Source organism: Phalacrocorax carbo, chromosome 23 (assembly GCF_963921805.1).
Source record: "Phalacrocorax carbo chromosome 23, bPhaCar2.1, whole genome shotgun sequence".
NCBI classification, from domain to species: domain Eukaryota; kingdom Metazoa; phylum Chordata; class Aves; order Suliformes; family Phalacrocoracidae; genus Phalacrocorax; species Phalacrocorax carbo.
Window position 1 is genome coordinate 3,327,502 of NC_087535.1, and position 20,186 is coordinate 3,347,687.

General features: G+C 46.4%; 1 protein-coding gene and 1 long non-coding RNA gene across 11 annotated transcripts in view; one reads left to right on the plus strand and one right to left on the minus strand.

Annotated features, from left to right (window-relative positions):
- ANKS1A (ankyrin repeat and sterile alpha motif domain containing 1A) overlaps positions 1–20,186 on the minus strand; it is a 111,252-nt gene that overhangs the window by 89,335 nt on the left and 1,731 nt on the right. The window lies entirely within an intron of this gene.
- Positions 3,468–8,636, plus strand: LOC135316918 (uncharacterized). Its single transcript, XR_010376120.1, has 3 exons — positions 3,468–3,906; positions 5,098–5,271; positions 6,087–8,636. It is a non-coding gene; the product is annotated as an uncharacterized LOC135316918 (long non-coding RNA).

Genomic DNA, 20,186 nt, shown 5'->3' on the forward strand with positions numbered 1-20,186 from the left:
CCTCAGGAGAGCTGAAGCTCTCAACCAGCTTTTCATGCTGAAAAAAGCAGGGAAGTTAGGGGAGAGCATATTCCCAAAGCTGTCGGGAGAAGTGAGGAAAATCCTTCACACCGCAAGCTGTAAGTTACATTGATAAACCTTGATGGCAAAACGAATCGGAAAAGGATTACAGAGCTCGAATGACTACGGATAAATTAAAGAGCAGATCTGGACTTAAAGGGCTGCCAGCCCTCAGACCACAGACACTGCGTACAGGCAGCTGAGTATGTCATCTGAAACTGGCTACGAGGTATTACTGCCCATGTTTCCTCCTGCTGGAGCTCACCGGGTCCTCACTGTTGTGCTTAAAAATCTAAAATTACAGGAAATGGGAGACCACTGACCCCACGCGCAAGAATTAACACGCCGATGAGTACAGCACTGCCCAGCTGCTACAGCATCAGCACAGATTTACACGCTGCTTTTAATACCTCCCCCTTCCAGAAAGCACCTATGGTGTGTGAAAAATCACCACTGAAATGCCCTTAGTTCTGGGCTGCAAAGCAGAAATTTTCCTGGCAATTAACACACAGGAGCAGGAAAGCAACACCTATAAGGAAAGAACATTGGGATCATAAACATCTGTGCAAAGCATCCAGTTTTCAAACATGAAAAGAACAAAACCGCCAGAGCAGGAAAATTGATCCTACTGGGATTTGAACACACCATTCCAGGAAATCTGGATACTTGAGACACAGTGCACAGGTTAAAGTCAAAGTTAAGGGGCACATGCATTAAACGTGCAGCCACTTAGACTGCCAAACCTAGACACAGGAGACTGGTAAGCATCATTCCTAAGCCGACAAAGCATGCTAACTCCAGGCTCCTTCCACAACGGGAGAGGTATGCCAACGTCTCTGCAGAGGAGACGCTGTTAATGTGGCGATGACTCACTTCTTGCGATCAGCGGAAGCCTCGATCTTGCAGCTACGGGATTAATGTTGTGTCAGCCCATGCAAAGCAGGACTAAACAGCAGAGGTAACAAAGCTGTTTTCAGAGATTCACAAGGCAGCGATACAAGATCTTACTGTCTCTATTTTTCCACATTGTCGGAACATACCTTCTTTCCTTACAGAAATGCAGGCAGAGCTGAGTCAGGCAGTCAATCTATCAAGGAACGACAATTGTGTTTCCAATTAGAGCAAACAGGTGAAGACATGCAGTATATACATTGCAAAGAAGAATGCAGTGCCTGCTGGAGGTGCTTTTCCCCACTCTAATTGCAGGCAGCTCTTTCCAGAAAATTCCTTTCAAGCACATGAAGAAGAATACGGTTTCCCAGTGTGTGCGTTTCTTTGCACAAATACCTGACAAATCTTGAAAACTAAACTCGGTGGAAGCCTGGTGAAAGCGTGATGTTGCAGAATAAAAAGATCATCTTGAATAGACAGTGTCCTCACCCAAGAGCAATTTCCAGATTTATGGACACGTTCATAGAGAGAATTTGTTTATTTTGCAGCTATATTTGTGTATTGAGTAAGTTTTATGGGAGTAATAAGTGTTTTCAACAGCTGTATCCACAAAACTCCCTTTAATTCTCACACAGGGGTCTGTTTGCATAAGACGAACAGCTCTACAAGGCAGGGTACGTTTTCATCTCATCTAGTGGCTGCAGTATCAACTCACACTTGCCAGTGGACTTTGTTGCAAGAGATTTTGGATCAAGTTTAGATCAGGATCTTTGTGAAGTACTCGACAGCTTCAGCAAATCTTAACCACGCAACTGCAGCTTTGAATGGAAACCAACACCTAAACTTTCCTGGCACCCAAATTCTGAAGAAGGACAGTTAAGTGAGAATACGAGACTAGAACTTAATCATCACATCAAACATGAAAATTCATGGATATTTACATAAACCAAAGAGAACAGGACAGCAAATCTCCCATCTCAGCTAGTCCTCTGGTAGGAAAGAGGACGTGGCTGGAAGGAGAAACCACAGCACAGCTCTGTAATGTTACAATAACAAAGAAAAATCGGGTGAGCTTTTACTGGAATGACTTCTGGATCTCCTACATGCATCTGGATTTCTTTCCTTTCAAAATTTTGACCAAAAGAAGTAGGTTTGGCACATGAGAAAAACAACTTCCTCTAGAGCGATGCCGTCACACAACCCTGTTTACACAGGGGGATGCAGAGCTGAAGTTTCCCAAGAAAGGGGAATCCATGTGTTTTGAGGGAGTGACGGTGGGAATACGTCTTTGACAAATACAGCAGAAGAAACAAACCACCTCCATATGCGTGCACCAACAACGACAGCAGCGGGGGGACCACTGACCGAGTCCTCAAGGAGCCAGCATGGCCATTCGACTCCAAACGTGCATGGCAGCATCCATCTGCACCGGGGCCGTTGCCGGATTTTGGCCCCTGTCCCACTTGGTTCCTCTCCCCTTGCTCTCCAGGGACCGCTTCAATCCTCGCACAAGCAAAAACGCGGTTCTGCTGCTATTTAACTGGTGACTGCACCTCCCCCAAACCACTACACACACCCTACACATCAACTTGCTAATAACATCCAACCACTTGGAGGAGAGGCTGAAAAGCATTTTTTCTGAAATTCTCCTGGGCTTTTTTTACTCCAAGTAAAATAAGTGACTCTTCAGTGCCCACCATCACACAGAAATGCTGCATATTTCCTACCCTGGGACACATCTACCCCACTGCAAAAAAATCATCCAAAGACACTCTTCCATGCACCAGAAGGAGTAAGGCACATGCCTGTGGGAACTACTGGACTTCCGGTTTATCTTCTATAAAGCTTAAGAGACACATAGACAACGCAGTGAACCACTCAAACAGTGAAAGAATAGATTAGGATTATGGCTAAGATCACATTTAAGGCTAAATTTTATCCCTACCCTTCCCTGTAGTAGAGTACTTTGAATTACTAAGGCTGCTAAACTGAGACCAAACATACAGGACATACAGATTGAAAGACTTATGCTATTGCACTAAATGAAACATGCATGGAAGGGACGTGTAGAAGAGACAAGCCTTCAGCTATTTCAAGTCCCAGTACACCTTCCCTTTCCTCTACAGCATCAGGACCACAACAAGCAGCTTCATGCCAAGCCGCCTTGAAAGCCTCAGGGCTTATTCTTCAGCACTTGCCAATTATTTGGCAATGCCAGCTTTGCATATGTGTGGCACAAAAGCTAGAGCTAAATTTAAGAGGACAAAGCCCAACCCCTTCCCTATATCCCACCAGACAAATTAGAGCCGAAGACAGTTTAACAAGGTAAGTTTTCCTCAAAGTCACAGGATCAGGAGCTAAAGTATACAATGCCAGAATGGATGGGGAAAAGTGGGGACTTTAAGGGCAGGACACGTGAAAATGACCCAGCCGACATTGCACAACAGCCCAGCCCAGCTGGAGAGCTGCCTGAGCTCCAGGCTCTCAGACACTTGCTCTCAAGGTAGAGACAAGGGATTCAGGTGAAAATGCTCAGGTTCAGTCGGCTGACACACAGCGGCAGCCAGTTACCGTGCCCAGCCCTCTGCACAGGCACAGGGCGAGACCCCAAGCTCCCACCCCTCAAGCGCTTCCATTTTGCCAACTCATTTTCAGTGTGAAGCAATAGTTACGAACAAAGATCGCTAACAGCTCCAGCCTCATTGCCCAATGCCGACAGGCAGTTCAGCCAGCCTAAGGATAACAGCGTGCTGTGAAAAAGTCAGCATTTCAACAAAGCAGGGCAACACCGTGCAGCAACTGATCCTCTCATAAGCCAAATCGTTCCTTCTCCTGATGAACAGCGCAGAACTGCTCCTCACTGAGTGCAGCGACCGGCTAAGGAGGCAGCAGGAAAGCTGCACAAGTGACAGCGACCCCGTGAAGGACCGGTTCAGGAACTGCAAGAGGCAAAAGGTAAGCTCACCTCTCTCTCAAAACCAGCCTACCAACTCCCACTCCCCATTTCCAGGAGGAGGTTGTTTCAGGTCGGCACAAGACAACCTCTGGGCTTGCAGGCTCGCATCGTAAAGGAACAAGATAGGGTTGGCATTGCTAATAGAAAAGCATCCATCCAAGCTAATATTCCCCACTAGCAAGAGGACAGCCCTAGCCTTACAGATGGCTCCTGGCAGTGGGAATGCATTTCTTTAACCTTAATGTATGGTGGGGGGGTAACAGTGGGCTCTGTCACCTGCATTATGCAATGGGAGACAGAAAGGATGGGTCACACGTGCATGTTACGCTACATCAAAGAATCCCTCAGAGCAGGAGGCAAAATAAATAGCTGCAGGAGAAGGAAAAAAAACAGGTCTGGTTTGAGTGCATATGCTGCCCTTTATTCTTAAAAGCATTACAGACACTCGCTCTCTGCAATCTGCTCCCATTACGGGAGCATTTCCAGCTGATTACATGCAATGGAGCAGAGTTCACCTACAACACGGGCTCTACATGCTGGCACTGACTACTGGGGCCAGATCTAAACAAAGCTTTCCTGAAAGAAGTGCAAAAAATTTCAGTCATCAAGACAGGGAAAGCCAAGCAGTGTCTCCAGGGGAGAGTGGCCAGGAGCTTTGGTTTCTGATGTGTTCGGTGTCAGGGGCTTCCCCCTCCCTACACACGGGCCAAGGGCAGCATGTTGGTAGGGGAAGAGAAGGGAAAATGGGAAGGCAACATCAAAATGGCATCACCCACTGGTCCTTCACATTTTCAGCTCACAAACACGACCATGCCTGACAACTTCGGCACTTAGTGCAACTGAAGACAAAGCTCAGAAGAGGTGAGGAAATTTCAGAAGGAAAGAGAAGGGAAAACGCTCACTGGAGTAATCTTAAAGAGAGTTTGCATTTAGCTTCTAACCCACAAAACCGACTGCGAGAGGCAGTCTCCACTGGTACCTCAATAGCGGCATCCTCAGACTGGAGTGCCTGCACTCGCCAGGGAGCAAGCCCTGACCACCCAACACACTGATGTAGGATTTTACATGAAGTTGGAAAAGCTGCCTTGCTTTTTCGAGGTGAGGAACCGACCTCTAAGAGGACAGAAATTGCACATTTGCAAAACACTTTCAAACCTCTTAATGAGATTTACTAAATATTAATTTTGCAGTGAATTCTCCTCTTTTGCATCTGACTAAATGGGGTTTGAAGGAATATGAGCAAAAGGAAGCAAAACATTCCTGCAGAAATTCAATAAACTGAGCAGCATTATGAAAGTCATATAAAACAGCCTGAAGCTGACAATATCACAGAACTGCGAACTGGAACTAGCAGCATTGCTAAGGTAAGCACTCCTCACTCTTCATTTGAAGCTGTTTCCACAGTTTCTTTCTACTGTTTCCACAGTGCCAGAGAAGATGCAACCAAGTGGGAGAAAACGTAGTATTTTAAAAAAATTAGATGCAGACACAATTAGCCGGACACATCCAGAGGGTGCAGGCTCCCGAGCTGTGCTGAAGCACAATCCCTTAGAAAGGTGCAAAGCTTTCCCTTCCCCTTCCCTCCCCCAGCACTTCCAGAGAAATGGAAGCAAGCTGCCTGGGCAACCACAAATTCCTAATCAAAAAATACAAGCATCTCACGCTGCAGCACTGAGCTGGCTACAGCTGGCAACCTCGCACTGAATCTTCCCTCCCCCTTTTCTTTTGTGAGATGATTTAACAAGCTACAGAATCCCAAGAGACACGACAAGCAAGCGGGAATAGAGCATCGTGTCTTGAACTGTACATGTCCATCTGCACTGTTCCCTTTTGACAGGCACACAAAAGGTCCGAGCTTGGAGTAAAAACGTCGCCAAAGGAACTTGTGCAAAAAAATTCTGGCAGGGTCTATTTCATTCCCGCTGCCTGTCCTTCCCCCTGCACGGGGAGAATTGATGCACCAGTTAAGTGTTTTGGGATGGCAGAAAATGTGTCGCCCTCTGCTAGCTGTCTGCTCTGCAAAACAGCTGCATGTTCATTGTCAGATGAGATCAACAGGATTAGAGCAAGTCAAGTTACTATTGTTTTCCAGCACCCATGGCGATCTGATCCAAAATGCATCTCGGTGGGAATCTGGGATTTCTAGCAGGGAACCTTCACCTTTTGTTTATGCTTCTAGGTGCGTACTTTAAACATGGACACCCTCCTCCTGGTTAAGTCTTAGATACGCTCTATAGAGAAAATAAATACACCTCCAACTCTTCCCCCATCTCTCAGTGCCAGACAGACTGCTCGGATATCTGCCCCCTCCCCGCTCCAGCCCACGACAGCCAAGCTCAGATGCCCCGTTTGGCCACCGTGCCCTCCAGCCCAGGCAAAGCTGTCCCCACTTCACACTTATCATTGTGAAACCATGCCAGTCTGCTCGTTTGCACAGCAAAGCAGGTTCTTCCTTTTCAGACTGCTTGCTGCCAAGGACTGATGCCCGAAACACTGAACAGTGGCGCTTGTGTCTGACCTGGAGCAGACGAGAAACAGGTAAATAGGCCAAGTAAAGCAGAGCCAGGGAAACAAAGACTCGGAGACTGAATTACCCCTTCCCTACATCAATTAAAAAGCAAATGCAATTATTTTGTACCAATAACTGCATCCAGAGTGCACTTTTGCCTTAGGGAGACTAAAAGAACAAACGAGACAGGGGCTCACACAACATCCTATTTCCCCTGTGACATTGCCAAGATCGGTGACGTGAAGGCTTTGAATTTCTGCTGGCATTGAAGTGCTGAATTGTTCAGACAGACGGGGAGAGGGCACTGCACATGCAGGGAGAGACCCCGCACGCCTTCGGGAGAGCCTTGCAGGGCGCCAATCCCAGTCCATCAAGACAAGCAGGGAGAAATGTTAAGCTTAAGTAAAAAGGAAATTAGTCGCTCTGATAATGAAGACCAAGTGCAATGGGATGGGAGAAGAGGCCCTCAAGGAAGGGAACACGGGACTGGAGAATTAAGAGCTGCCACAAAGCTTCCACTTAAGCATTTGGAGCAGACTTTGTCCTTCAACACAACCCACATCAGCAGTCAAGCCATTCCACCCACAAAGCTCCATTTAAGCATGTATCAAATCCCAGCACTCCGGCTTAATCAGGAGTCCCTGAAGGCTACAGAAAGACAGGGCTAAGCAAGAAATTAACTGGCAACAGTGTGGGACACAAACAAGGCAACTACATACCACGGCACTGACTCCAGACGACATTCTTGCTTGGTGAGCTTTTTAATGGACACCCAAAATGCAAGTAACAGGGAGACGAGAGCGCAGACAGCAAGGGTAGGAGGGCAAATGGAAGAGTGACCCCGCCGTGGCTCGGATGGGAACACTGACGACATACCTGAGCGGTCACGTTAACGGAGCGCTGCGATAAGCTCCTCCTCGTTCTTGGCACGCGTCAAGCACACAAAGAAAGCATCAACTTAAGACAAGACAACACAGTTCTTAAGAAAGCTTAAGAAAAGTAGGATGGAAATTAAAAAGGACATCCTTTGACTCTAGAAGCATCTGTGAAATCTGTCCTGTTAAAAAGCATGCATGAGAGTGAATGGCCAAGGCAGTAAATTATTCCCGGATCTTGAGACGGCTCCTGTAAAGTTGTCATTACTTGTCTATGCTATCTGTAGAACAGAGATAAGGTTAGAGCTGAAAAATATGAGTGTGTAAGTCAGCCAGCCAAACGATACGTATTAAATGCTAAGGTCCCTTTCCCGCTAAGCGCTTGTGAAGAGCTGTGGGGAAGGCCAGAAGGGCAGGTACCGCTTCTCGGGAGCTGGCAGAGACATCTGTTGACATCCCTAACACTGGTAAACCGAATAAATAAGGGCACAGGCAGCAAAGTGAGCTCTTTCCCACACATTTCACTGTACACCTTAAGCTTCCAGTTCTGTTTTTATCCACCTGCCAGATTTGATTTTGCCAAAGACGACAAGCCAGCCGCAGACAGCTTTTTTTTTCCCCTCTCCCTCACCAGGAAAAAAACCCCACATTTTCTCTGGGGAACACACACAACATAAGATAGTACGCTTCAAACTCCTTAAAATATTTCTGCCCACTTATTTGAAAGCATACAAAAACAGTTCTGGGCATTTTCTCTGTTAAATACAGTTCTCCCAGCCAGCAGCTGCTTTTGGTGGCAGAGCCTTTCCCAGACTAACATTTTTAATGTACAGGAGGAATGTATATATGCAAGTCAGACTACTAAATTATAAACTCATGCAGGAATAAAACTCTCCATTACCTCAACAATTTCAGGGTCATTGCAACTCTATCCCAGCAAATAATTATATCTTGGCTGTAACAGCTTATACCCATATGACTACCAGGATCCTAAGGCATTTCAGATGGCTTCAAAAGCTTAGCCACCACTGACAGCTTCTGAGATGGAAAGCACAAACTCCTTTTCTCAGAGAGCCGCTCTGCATAGCTGTCTTGAAGCAGCACTGAAGACCATTAAATTGTACCCAACTTTCCTGCGGAGTTTAGAATAAAAAGCATAAGCCAAGCATGAGTGAGTTGTAGAGAAAACCAGAATCTTTAATTACCTGAAACTGAGATGATGTCAGACACAGAAAACTCAAGTCTTGTGAAGCAGTTACAGTCAACGCACAAGAAAAAAACACAACCCAACTAACTATATATTTATGCACACACAACTGAAATGCGACATTTAACAGCCAAACTTTACTTCAAGATTTAAATTTCTTCTAATTGTTAACTCTGCCTCAAAAGCCGACATTCACCCCGTTTATCTTTGCATCTGAAAGACTCGTTCCAGATGATGCCAACAAACAAGCCGGCAGCAGAGCCCGTGCTGCACCGCCCCGCACTTCTGGACACGGGAAACCGTTAAAGCGTAATGAGAGTAGCCTGGGTTAGAGACATCGCATTCACAAGGATGAAACGCCGGGCACTATAATTGTGGCAAGAATAAGAGGAAGACCAAAGCAAACAGCGTCTTGCTTCTCTTCCAAGTCATTCTGAAGTCATACTTTGAATCTATAGCATCTTTGGGCTCTCATTTCTAGGCTTGACAGGAAAGCTGGGCTGGACTCTACAGCAGCTCCCCCGCAGCTGAGCGGTTTCCAGCACTAACCTCAGCAGAGACACCGAACACCACATTCAGATGACGTCCTTCAAGCCAGAGGATCAGAAAGACACCAGTTCGGGTTTTTTAACCAATGCTCTTTTTAAGTCTTTATTTTCATTGAAAAGGAATGTCAAGGACACATCCTGTTTCACTCTTTGTGAAATAATTCCCGTTGAGGTTAAAGGAAATATTTCCGAACTGCCAAATCCAGCACTAATTATGCATGTCCTCCAAGTTCTCTGTGTTTTCAGTTGTTTCTAACTCAATGGAGATGAGCCATAGGAGTTCAGACATACGGCTTCAGACTCCACCAGGCTGAAATGAGGCTGTAAAGAGAGCCCAATGTCACAAGGGGAACGCAAGTAATTTTAAATCACGCAAACGTAGTTACTAACAACGCCCCGAGACAACCAGAAGTCATCCCCAGGGGATCACAGGACGAATCGAGGTCATTTAAGATCTCTTACATGACGGGCAACACTTCATCAGACTTAACACCGTGCAGTGAGAAACCGTGGCCTGAAAAAACACTGGAAAGAAGTACTAGCAAAAAACCTGAAGTCCACTGGACATATAGTCCCTTCTTTAAGTCATCTGATGGACGTCACAATCCTTGCAACAGAACCAAGACCAGAACAGAAAGCTTTGAAGTCTCCAGAGTTCAAGGCTTTATCATAATCCTGTTCCTGCTTCCTAAAAAAAACTTGTGCTGACTTCTGAAAGTAAGAGCAGCAAGGAAGGGTCTGGGGAGCCCATGAGCATCATTGCACGGGGAGGGTCCAAGCCTTACCAGGCACTAGGCTTCTTTAATCAGATTACATTTTATAACCAGGCAATTTACTTTATGATGCCAAACTTGAAAGGATTTCTCATAGTGTCTTAATTAGGATGAGGCAAAAAGTCATTTCACCTAATTTGCAACCCACTACAATATTAGATTTGTAAGACCACCTATGACATATTCAGCCTTGTTTGCCCTAGGAGTCTGAAAAACAGCAGGCAATAGGATTAGATATAAATCTAATGAGATAATGTATTTACATAATATTTATGGCACTCGCTTTTAGACAAGGTTGTGTTCTTGCCTCCTTAGTATGCAGCACTCCAGACACTTCCTTTTAGTTGGAAAAAGCTTGGAGTTTATTTTTAAATTTAATTTCCCTTTAAAAGAAACCGGGTGTTTAAATAACAAGGGAAGAGCACTAATGTAATCTGGGTTTACCAAACCTAAACAACATCAAGTCAAGCTCCAACTTTCCTTAAGCTAAATAACACAGACTCTCTCAGAGAGCCCAGGAAAAGCCTTGCACAGACACTCCTGTTTTAAAAGCAGTTTCTGCAATTTCATTAACATCCTGCTAGTTTCAGATGTATTTACTGATTTTAATCTGAAACACTTAATAGCCATGCAAGGTGGGATATGTCATCAAGAACGTACGTGTACACACGTGGTCTCAGCACTTGGCGTCTTAGGGTCTCCTAAACATATAAGCGGGTCACCTTCACTAACCATGGGGGAGAACAGCCACCACTATGTACTAGTCTGCTACACCTCTTGGTTTAGGCAAAAGTGAATTAAAAACCTACAAAATCTACACGCTGGGTAGATAAAAATAGTTTTAAACTCAAGCACCTTATCCAGCAGTCTGAGTGCTTTACACAATTTTCTTCCAGGATACAAACGTTTATGGAAAACTCTGCCCTGGCACACATCGTAATGGAGCATTCAGCTCCATACTCTGTTTGAGTTAAAGGGTAATCAAGAAAATCCAGCTCAGATATTCATCCAGACTTCTCAAAGGTTGTCTCCCAATTCACGCACCAAAGAGATTCCCTGACAAACCCTGACCATTTCTCAAGCAAGCCGTGGTGATTCACTGCAGGAAAGTTATTTTAAATTCAGGTTTAAAAACATGGACCTGACGTGATGAACGCCCATGTGCTGAACGACATTAAAGCACTGCCTTACTTTAAGCAGGGCATTTCCCCACTCGTGAGAGGGTGGCAGCAAGTTCAGAAAGCAGTCCTTTGGGAACTAGGATATAAATAGCTCGGAGAACAACACGCAGGCTCTCCAGGTTTTGCACAGAAAAGAGGACACGTTCACACACTCTAGCACCAACTTCCTTCCAAACGCAGCTCACATCTTCCTGCCCTCCTTTAATTAAGGATTTTACCCTTCCATCAGTCTATCGAAGATCTTTCTTTTGCCGACAGCTACAGTCCCAGGTGGACTAACATTTCAATTTCTGTTTTTCTCCCTTCTGCAGAGAGCAGCTGTATTAGCTTCTCCAGTCTGTTGCTATAGAAACAAATCAATCCTCAACAGTTTTATTTTTACCAGTTTCTGTGAAATAGGATTTATCTCATTTCCATGACTAAGCTGTACTTCAGAGCGAGCTCTTTGGGACAGGAAGAGTGCCATCTCAGCATTGGGCAGGACCTCGTACCCAGTGTCAACGACAAGAGGAAATGGCCATCATCCCTATTTAAATGCAGCTTCTTCATTTCAAGAGGACACTTCACCTTGAAACGATTCCCATAGCCAGAGCGTTACTGAGATGCAGCTGTATCCGTGGAGTGGAAAAGAGCAGAGGAGTGGATGGCACATCCTGGAAGGCTACGGGACGTGCCGGGAAAGCTCAGCAGAGCACCCACCAGAAAGCTCACCCACCAGATGTCAAGCACTCTCTAAAATGGCAGAAGGATCATCTTCATCAAGTCCCCACAAAGAGCTGCACACAGAGGCTGAATTCAGCTCAGTGTAAGCTCTTCATGAAAGGCCAAGGGCTCACATGGGAGTTGAGGCATTAACACATGTTATCTGCTGCTGGCCAGCGAAGCAGCCCCTCTGGGCACTACGATGGAAGGAGTTCAGCCTCCAGGAACTTGTCTTAACCTTGTCCAAGTGCAGCTGGGAGAGGGCTTTCCCTTTTGGTCCGGATGAACGCAGGTGTAATCTGTATGTATTACCTCTATTCTGTGTCACATCTTTCACTTACTCTTTTATATCCTGCTTGTTTTCCTTCCATCTCAGTAAAACAATGCATTACATTAAAAAAAACCCACTGGATGAGCACTGTTTCTTGGCTCAGATGCCCCTAATATATCAAAGGCTGTTTCATACATTCATCTTTAGATAGTTCAGTTCTCTGCCAAACAGCCTTAATCAGCCAGAGTAGCGCAGGACCCACGTCACCAAGTTGAGCAGCTCCACTTCCATAAATACATGCTATTTAGGCAGCCCATATGCAGATACGAATTACTGCAGGACAACTGCTCTCCAAGGAAGAGGGAAGGGAAGGGGAGATCATGCTCCTCCGTACTGACACCTGCAGTTTTCTGCCATTTCCCTCCTATTGGATCTAGGAACTGTGCAGCCTCGCAAAACAAAAGTTTTCTGTTATATCAGCCAGCTGGAGTGATTCACTCTGGCACAGCCACACAGCAACTCGAATATCAGGGAAAGAAAACAGGGGAGGACAAGACCACCGCTCTCAGCAGCTAACTGCTGGACAAGCTTTGTTGTAACCTTCAAATTTCATTATTACGTGCCAAAACCTCTTTGTTAAACAGTCAGCATCCAGCTGAACTCTGCGTAGCTCCTGCCTTCAAAACACAGAGCGCTCTGGATGTGCTCAAATCTGCTGTGACATTTCTTCAGCTTCGGGACTGCAGAGAGAAGCAAAGGGGAACGAGGCTATGGAAATGTCAGTATCTCATCACTCAGATATCCCATATTTGTTTACATGCATAGCTGTGGTTTTGGTCCTGAAATTCCTACACACAGCTCAATGGTAGGATAATAAATTGGGGTATACAGATCAAAAAGCCATCAGGGAGTCTCACAAACATCCACTCAGTCCACTCAAGTCTCACAAACATGCACTCTGCCATCACAGTAAACACAGAGTAACCCCCTTGCATGAACATGCTGAATACCGCTGCTGATTCCAGCATCAGTAAAGTGAGCCCTGAAGTCTTCAAGATGCAAATTTGAAGACTGCACCTGGCATTTTAACCGAACCATCAGTGCCTAGCTCAAACCGCTCCTGCAGGCACCCTAAACACAAACCACCTTCTTGGTCCTCAGGCTTCTTACAGCTGTTTGGAATACTCCAGCCGGCTCTTGAGCCAGTCTTGCTCAGGCCACAGAAAACAAGTAAACCACATATCATGGATGCATTTCACTGTTCCTCCCATGACAGGGCAGAGCACAAAAGTTCCGTGAGCCCTGCAAACGCTAAGAGCTGTAAAATGATGCTCCTGGGAAGGAGCGTAACCTAGCAATCAGAAAAAGACCCTGGGAGCCCTGCTCCTGCGCCCTGTGACACAGGGGGATACTGCAACTACTTAAATCCTGGCATGCGTCAGTGGGCGATAACCGGCTTGGTTCCGACATCCTCAGCATCCTCCACGTGATCTGACCCATCTAACACTCCTCACCTAACATCCTGACCCACCTCACGCTCCTTACACCATATCTGAGCCCACAATTCAGGCTTGTATTTGAGGTAACCCACAGGAGCACATGGGTATTTCCAAAACCTGTTTGGCACTTCAAAGCACTCTGCTAAGAAACTCTCAAAGCAAAGATTAAGCTAATGCATTCTCACCCTCCATCTGACATGAACATGTCGGCACTCCCTGGAGAGCAAGTCCCAGGACACTGGAGGACTCGGCGCCCAGGCGAAGGCTGGTGGGAGGTCAGAAGCCAGAAGAATTCACCCCAGCCTGGACACCCACCCATGTTATCGGGCCAGTCACAGAGGGTTTGAGTCACTGCCTACACAGTTAAGACACTTTTACTCAGAGTTCACAGAGATATTCCTATCCAACATGCTGCCCTTGGAGCATTTTGCTCGAAGGCTGCGCCACTTCAGCCAATTCACATCTGCTCCTGACTCATTACCCATTTAATTCAGCTCTTACACACCCTCCGCAGCATCGCTGCGCCTCCCTTCAGCTTCTAACCATCTTTGCTGCCAACCAAAGCAGGCAGCACCGGGCAGCTGCCCTCTGCGTGCACAGCATGGGAACCTCAGAGCGCACACAGCGTGTCTGGAAGGAAGCAGGGCAAAACTCTCCCAAAAGAGTTCCAAAGAAAGGGAAGCCACCAACACAACAAGATTTTCATGCGTGGGCCAAGCAAGCCCTGAGTGCTACACAAAACCCAAGTCCTCCTCTATAGAGGAAAAGAGGCAGCACCCATGGCTTAGGTGAGCAAAGCAGGGCACGGCTAATGTGACTTGTCTGAGGTCCCACAGCGAGTTCACAGCACGAAAAAACCCAGACACAACCCTAATCACAGAATCACGCTGACCAACGCAAGCAAATAAAATGTTCCAAAGCTGAACTAGAAGATCACACAGATACATAAATGCTTAAGAGTCACTGCCAATAACTGCAGCCTTCCTGAATTATTTAAAAAGTGCTTAGAAAACAATTCACAGAAGAAAAGCCGGTGCACACCTAATGCCTATGGCACTAATACGCTTAGCAATAGCAGCATTCAGGTATCTAATTAGAGAGATCTGTCCTGCTTAGCTGTTTGCACGGTAGGGTGTGGAACAGAAGACAGTTTAAAAGTGGGCGAGATTATTAATCACAGCACCACGAAGAGTGAAAGACCCAGTTGTGATTTCTAACGCAGCCCGGGTTTATGCGAATGCACCAGAAGCGAGTTCCTTTTTAGGAGGGAAGGAGAAGACAGGGAAATATTTTGTTTGCACCTTTACACAACCCTGGAAGCCTGGACCTTGGAGCCGAGCCGCTGTTCCCTGCCACTATCTCAGCCAGACACTGCAGGACTTGCCACTTAATCACAAGACCTGTCTACACGTAATGCGATAACAAAACACCTGTGAACGGACAGACACACTAACAGCCTTTTCTCTGCTACATACAGGGCAATTCCTCTCTTCCCCCAGTCAGCTGCACCGTCCACGCGGGACCTCCCTTCCCAATGGAAACGCGGCGGGACGAAAGGCTGCAGCCGGACTCTCACAATACCAGAGAACATGTAGAACTAGCAAATAATTTCTTTAAATCATCCAGCTGCACAAGAACAAATATGAAACCCCACTTTTTCTTTGAAATAGAAATTATTTTTCTGACTCTAACCACTTTTGGCCTATTTGAAGCTCCTTTAAGTCTTCAGCCATTACACCATGTCATTTCCTAAACCAAACAAAATATTCACCAGTAATAACTGCTGCAAATTGACTAGAACACTTGCTGCGGCTTCTGTGAAGCAACAACCCAACCCTTTCCCACAACAGATGTATACAAAAAAGTCTTAATTCACAACAGAAGTTCCTCCTTGATACACTTACAGAAGATTACATATACAATCTGGGGCTCAACAGCAGCCTCAGTTTCCCCTCTCATCAACAAAGATCCAGTCTTTTCACATCAATAGATGAAAATAAAAAGCTTTTTCTGCAGATTTGGCTTTAACACAATTCATCCCTTACTGCTACTGGCAAAACCTCCTGAATGCAGCTTGATATTTCAGGCCACAGATTGTTTTGTTGCTTCCTGCCTTTAACTTCACAGTGAAGCAGCAAAAAAAATATATCCAAATTCTGCAGCCTCTGTGCAGAAGTGCCCCTAAAACCCAAGAAACCTCATGGATTCGCAAAGCATTTGCGATTTCTGGACTTGCTTTTGCTTATAAGCATTAAGCAGTGTTTACATTAAGTTGATACTCTCTCTAGATGCTCATCAATCTAGAAGGAAGGCTTTTGCCGGTGCTATATGAGATATGTTCTGAGAAATGGAGCAGCCAGGGTACGATCAAGGAGCAGAGATCCGCATCAGGCTCCTGGACTGGGCTTTGAGCCGATTCCCAGGCCCCAAACGGGTCCCAGCGATCACGTTACGTGAGCAGATCCCGGAGGCTGCCTGGACGGCAGCACAGAGCCAAGCCTCCCCCCAAACCCTGGCAAGCCACCACCTCTTTGTAAGCCCCACCATCTGCTTTGGCAAAAGCCAGAAACCGATCTCCCTCTCCTCTACTGCTTCCCATCCTCCCCACATCCTTCTCATTACCTCAACCTGCCAGCTACACTCCCTTATTCACATTAGCTTTCCACTGGGGTTTATTTTCCTGCCTAATTTTAGTGTTACAGAGTGGCACATCCACCCCCTAGGGAGAGGCTTTATCTCTAATTCTATCTTTGCATTTCCTTCTCCTTTGGCTTACCACATCTCGCTTCCTGCTTACCTGCAGAAATCGGTGATTTCGTTTGGAGTTTGTGCACGTCTCACACCCGGAGGGCTCAGCTCGGTGATCTGAGCAGGAAGTACAAAAGCCTCAGACCTTAACAAAGTTCACGTTTAAATTATAATAAACATGGTGGGCAGTTAAGTTTATGTGATAAAACAACACATTGCACAGAGTTTACTTGTGGGGGCATCTTCTATGACTTTATTGACCAGCATTTGCTCTCTGTTAAAAAACAGTGTGTCCCAGCTCGGACCAGTCCCACAGCTCAAGACAAACACTTACCAGGTGTAATACTGGGAATGCAGCTTCCCGCACCGGCACCGTGCCCACAAACACGCTCGTTTCTTCCAGGAAATGCCTGTTTTGTACCTAATTCAAAACTGTATTTTTTGAGCGGTCTGAAACGCTGCAGAACTGCACAGAAAAAGCTGGGACTGGCAGCTCGGAGAGGGAGGTTGTATTTTGAGAACAGAGTCCAAACAGTGAGATTGAAAGAAAAATAGGAACTAAACACCGTGCCGACATCAAAGAGACCCGAAATCAGACTGAAGAAGGAACGAGGCAGCGCTGCCAGCCCAGCCGAGCATTTACAACCCTGCTCTTGGAAGGAGTTCCAGGGGTGGAGGACAGCTTAGCAGCAACCTTATCAGGAGACACCTTTAAATACGTGAGCAGCTTCAGCAGCACCAGGGATCAAAATCACCAGGCAAAAAGAGGAAAGGTGCCAGAAGCTGAGGAAGGGAAAACCCGAGACGTGCAGAACTGACCACAGGCAGGTTTCTCCGCTACGACCGAGTGGTGAGAAACCCTTAATTAGAAAAGTTCCCACATTCTGGCACCGGTAAAGGGGAAGTTTCCCACACCACAGACAACCCTAGAATTGAAGTAGCCTGTCTCTTCCTCACAGCTGATCAGACCCCTACCCCATCAGCCCTGGGCAGCCTCTCCTCTTGCAGGCTGGCTGCAGTTTCACAAGGCTGTTGCAGCGGTGTCAGAGATGCTTTTCGCAGGTGCCCAACTAAGAAATTGCGTTTGGCTCTCAGAAAAGGCACAAGGCCATTCTGCCAGAAGCCTGCAGCAGGACCCACTTCTGAGCAAGGATAAAAGCATCCTTTCACCCTTTCCTAAGTGCTTGCAAATCTCAGTGACAAAGCTTTGTGACCTCAATTCTCTCAGATACAGCTTCATCATACATACAACTAAACTAAGTCCTTGCTTCAGATACCTATTTTGTGATTTCTTTGCCCACCAGTGCTGAAGACAGCTATTGTTTAAGCAGCTTTCCCGTACCACAGAGCCTTGATAAAGAGTTACCCACCAAGAGAAGCACCGTAGCCTTCTCCATCAACTTACTACTTCCATTAATGCTTCCACCTAATTGGCACCGTGACTTTCTCTGGGCACATGTCCAGTCAATATTTACTGTTTTCAATTTAGAAAATGCATCTAATCGTGATCAGGGGAAAAAAGACATAGGAATAAGATTTAAGAGAAACCCCTTCAACTTTGAAGTTATTCCAAAGTTGTTCTTGACCTGTTGCACACCGTGGGCTGCCGTACTCTGGAGGAGGCGGGGGTTGGCGGGCTGGACGCTGCTCAAACTCTTTCCTGTCACCTCAGCCCTTCCACCCTCCTCCCACAGCTTCAGGTCACTTCAATTTGCCAATCTTCAACTTTCCATGAAGTGTCAGGCAGACAAAATTTCATATTCCCAGTTTCCAAACCCTTGAAGTTATTTTTAAAGGAGTACAGAAAGGCAAAGTTAACTGTAATTAAATACCGTGCCTGCTGTGGAGAACTTACTGCAACATCCTCCCTGCCCCCGGGAAGCAGCGAAACCGCAGACGGAGGTGTTCGGAGGAATTGCTCACATCGAGAGGTGAGCAAAGTCAGTAATCCGGCTCGGCACCACAGGCAAGAGTTAATTTCGCACTTTGCAGAGTGAAAACAGACCACAACAGAGACAGGGTGACACACAGGCAGATGACAACTGCCCAAATTTATTCTCTGATACACTAAGGCCACTTTGAGACTTAGTCTGGCGACTGTTTTTGGAAACTCATTCCCGAAAATCCAATGTTTTGCTGCTGTACTAAGAGGACACGAGGGAGTATGTTTGCTACTACAGTAAACCTTTTAGCCGAGCTCACACACCTCAGAGCCATCTCACAGCCACACCAGGACACGAAGCAATCACTCAGCTTGAGCCCCGCGCTAGAAAACAGTTTTGTATTTGTACGTGCACTTTGTACACGTTGCACATCAAATGTACGTATATTTATTGTACATTTATTGCACAATATTGTACAATACATCAATCTGTACATTGTACAGTGCCCAGCTTGTCCCAGCTGCTCCCCAAACAATTGTCAGACTCTCCTTGCAGGTAAATTTAGCAGCTGTTTGTCATAAAGGCCTCCTCATTATAAAGCAAGTACAAGCCTTCTCACACGGAGTCATTTAACCCAAAGGAAAAGCCCAGCAAGTTGACAAGAGCACAGGAAACAATCAGAAAGCCTCCAAATCAATGAAATATCTAACGTGCATCATTCACCGCAGCGCTTAAGCCCTTGAACAATCCCCAGCTACCCCCTGCTTCCCAGTACCACAACCGCAGCCCCCTGAACTCCCACCCCACTGCCAGCTTGCGAGGGGAAGCTGCAGGTAAGGGCAGACCATCCTCACGGTCACTGCCCAGTGTTTGCAACGCTGGGATTAAGGAAGACTGCGGCCGCCGCTCGTACAAACATGGTACAGTGGTCACGACCCACTCAGGTCTGCGATCACCCTCAGAGTGAGCATCCGTGTCAGTGCGCACACAAACTCTTGTAAACCCAGGGATGCTGCAGCTGCGGATTTCACACAGCAAGGTAACGGCGCACTGCAATGACTCCCAACATGCCGGGAACACCAACACGCTTCCACAACAAGAACCGCTATCGTAAACATGCAAAAAGCCTGACTGTAACACAGAGACAGAGAAAAAAGGTCCAGGGATTGGGAGGTTTGGTGGGAGAAAGGGATCATTATAGCATCAACTGACAGACATTTAAGACAGTCGAGTTAACGAACACAAAAGCCACGAATGACAGCTGTGACATTCACCATCCCTCAGATATGCGCCTACACAGGAAACCACGTTTACATGTGAAAAAATCACACTAACTGATGAGACATCAAACAGCCTGCCCACTCCACAAACCAGCTGGTATCACAAGCAGTTGTCTTACCAGGGAAGAAATTGTTGCCGTCATCACCACACATTGTTGGAAAGTGTGGCGGAGCTGTTAGAACAACGGGCCGATAACACTCACGGTGTGTATTTAACTCACTGACCCTCTCCACTTTATCTAAACACCCTGCAAGTACATCCATCTTCTAACGCAGACAAGGCTGAAGTGGTCTGTGCGATTTCCCATTCAAAACAAGGGCTCAGAGCGTTTAATATATTAAAAGAGAAGAATAAAGCTCGACCCAAGAGCAGTTTTACATTTCATAGAAGCAAATGTATTCACCAGGAAAGCACAGGCTCTCCGTGACAGCGGGGCTCTGCCATTCAGCTCAACGTGGAACAGCAGAGTTCTGATAAGGTTATGTGAAAGGAAAAATGGATCAAACTCGGCCACAAACAGGCAAGTCATATCCTGCTTAAATAGTCCAGCCACACAGTGACAGCATCACTCAGCGCTGGACTCAGATCTCCTCCCCCTGTCCCAGTATAAACCAGCTGCTCAGGGAACAGGAACAGCAGCGTTTCCAGCAGAGAAGCTGAAACGGCAACTCAACACACCAGCAAGTGGTTTGCTTGGGAGATGCCGAAAAAAAGGGGGAGAAGAAAAAAAACTAACAAAGGTCTAAGAGCTTCAAAACAGAGCAAACCACACAGTGCGGTACTTTAGACACCAGAGCAAGTG